The sequence below is a fragment of the Sapajus apella genome, unplaced genomic scaffold (genome assembly GCF_009761245.1).
Source record: "Sapajus apella isolate SASKATOON/1434 unplaced genomic scaffold, GSC_monkey_1.0 scaffold1, whole genome shotgun sequence".
NCBI classification, from domain to species: domain Eukaryota; kingdom Metazoa; phylum Chordata; class Mammalia; order Primates; family Cebidae; genus Sapajus; species Sapajus apella.
Window position 1 is genome coordinate 14733147 of NW_022436941.1, and position 2648 is coordinate 14735794.

Here is a 2648-nt window from a genome sequence, read left to right on the forward strand (position 1 = left end):
GGGGTTTCGATGAATAATGAGTAGAGTTGGACGAGGTGGGGGACAGAAAGTATGTGTACCAAGTATGAGGAAGAAATTAGATTTTGAAAGTTATGAAACCGGTAGAGGGTAAGCTGAGCATAGCCTGTAATTTCAAGGGTTTCCAGAAGTAAAACAGCAGCAGCTGCCATGGCATGCAGACACGCTGGCCAGCCCAGGACTGTAAGATCAAGTTGTTTAGGCAAAAAGGCTATGGGTCGTGGGCCTGGTTCTTGTGTAAGAACTCTGTGCAGCCTTTCACTTCTGCTGTGTGTAAAGAGAAGGGTTGGAAGGAGTTGGGAAGAGCCAGTGTGGGAGCTGTTTCTAGGGGTTTTTTTCAGAGAATGAAAGGAAGAATGGGGGAAGGATTTAGGGTCTGTGGGGTCAGCTAAGTCCCCTTTTGAAAGTTTATAGAATGGTTTTGCCAGTAAGGCAAAGCCTGGTATCCAGAGGCTGAAGTATCCTACCATGCCTAGGAAGGAGAGAAGCTGTTGTTTAGTAAAAGGAGTTGGGGCCTGGGCGGTCAACTAGACATGGTCAGCAGGGAGAGCACATGTGTTCTGTTGGAGAATCATGCCAAGCTAGGTAATGGATGGGGAAGAAATTTGGGCTTTGGAAGGGGTTACGTGATACTCCTGTGAGTATAGATGCTGAAGAAGCAGGAGGGTATCTTGCTGGGAAGATTCATAAGAGGAACTGCAAAGAAGGTCATCCACGTATTGAATAAGATTAGAAGCAGATGGACAGAAGGAAAATAGATCATGAGAAAGGGCTTGACTAAAGTAGTGAGGGCTATCTCTGAAGATTTGGGGCAGAATGGTCCAGGTGAGTTGCCGAGACTGGTGGGTGTCGGGGTCAGTCCAGATGAAGGCGAAAAGAGGCGAAGAGGAGGGGTGTAAAGAGATGGTGAAAAAATCATCTTTGAGACCAAGAATGGAATAATGTGTTGTAGAAGGGGGTATTGGGAACAGGAGGGTATAAGGGTGGGGTACAACAGGATGGATAGGAAGTACACTCAGATTGATGAGGTGAAGGTCTTGGACTACCCTACAGGATTTGTCTGGTTTCTGGACAGGTAGAATAGGGAGTTGTAAGGAGAATTTGTAGGCTGTAAAAGGCCATGTTGTAATAGATGGGTGATAACAGGCTTTAGGCCTTTTAAAGCCTGTTGTTTTTGCCTAAACAACTTGATCTTACAGTCCTGGGCTGGCCATGAGATGTGGCTGTAGTCCAGGAATAGTCAGAGAGCCAAATAATTTAGTTAAAATGTCTCGGCCTAGTGGGGGAACTGGACAGGTAGGAATAACTAAGAAGGAGTGTGCAAAAGAATGCTGTCCAAATTGGCACCAGAGTTGGGGAGTTTTAAGGGCTTTAGAGGCTTGGCTGTCAATACCCACAACAGTTATGGGGGCAAGGGAAACAGGCCCTTGAAAAGAAGGCAATGTGGAGTGGGTAGCCCCCATATCAATCAAGAAAGGGATGGTCTTACCCTCCTCTGTAAGAGCTAACTGAAGCTCAGCATCCGTGATGGTCCAGGGGGCTTCTGGAGCAGGCTGGCAGTGTCACTCTTCAGTTTCTAAGCCAAGAAATTCTGGAAAGGAGTCAGCTGGAGAATATTGGGTTTGAACTCCAGGAGCACTGGAAGTGGCTGTAATATGAGGCGGACAGTCTGTTCACATATTACAGACAGGACATGGCTTAGGGGGGCCTTTGCCTGTGAGCATTTGTTAGCCCAATGTCCAAGCTTTTGGCATGTGAAGCAGGTTGGAGCCCCAGGCTGTGGGCACTCCCTGGCCTGGGAGCTAGTTTTCTGGCATTTGACGCAAGGCTTTGGGGGAGGAGGTCCTGAAGAGAAGCCTGGATGCAGTGGATTTGGCGGTCTGAGACTTCTGCGAGCGGAAGGAGTGGCTGGGCTCCGTCTTACAGTGGAGGCAGCATTTGCAGCCCTGAAGTGCGTTGTCGCTTGGCTGCTTCCTCCCCACTGTTAAACACCTTGAAGGCCAAGTTAACTAAATCCTGTTGTGGAGTTTGAGGGCCTGAGTCTAGTTTTTGAAGTTTTTTCCTAAGGTCTGGGGCAGATTGGGTAATAAAATGCATATTGAGAATAAGGCAACGCTTTGGCCTCTCTGGGTCTAGTACTGTGACGCGTCTAAGAGTTTCTGCCAGGCAGGCCATGAATTGGGCAGGATTTTCACGTTTGCCCTGGATTATTTCTTTAAGCTTGTCATAATATAGCTTTGTAAGCTGCCCGCTTAGGTTCTGTCAACTAAGCAAGAGACCATATAGCCACGCTTGGCGATGTCAGATGAGCCCACCTTGTATTGCCATTGGGGTTCTTCCCTAGGTACTGCCCTGACGCGCTCTTGGAGGGCTGGCTCATGGTGTCTGGGGGTATCAGCATAAGACTGATCCAGAGTATAAACCCTCTGGAGAAAGAGTAGGGGTTAGAATGATATTTAAATAATTCCAGGCTAAGTTGTAGGACTGAGTTAGGTATTGGGACTCTTGGATATATTTTTGGAATCTGATGAGAAGGATCCTAAGCATTGACTAATTTGGGAAGATCGGATAGAGAAAAAGGAACCTGCACCCTGAGTATGCCCTCAGCTCCAGCCACCTTTTAAAGGGGC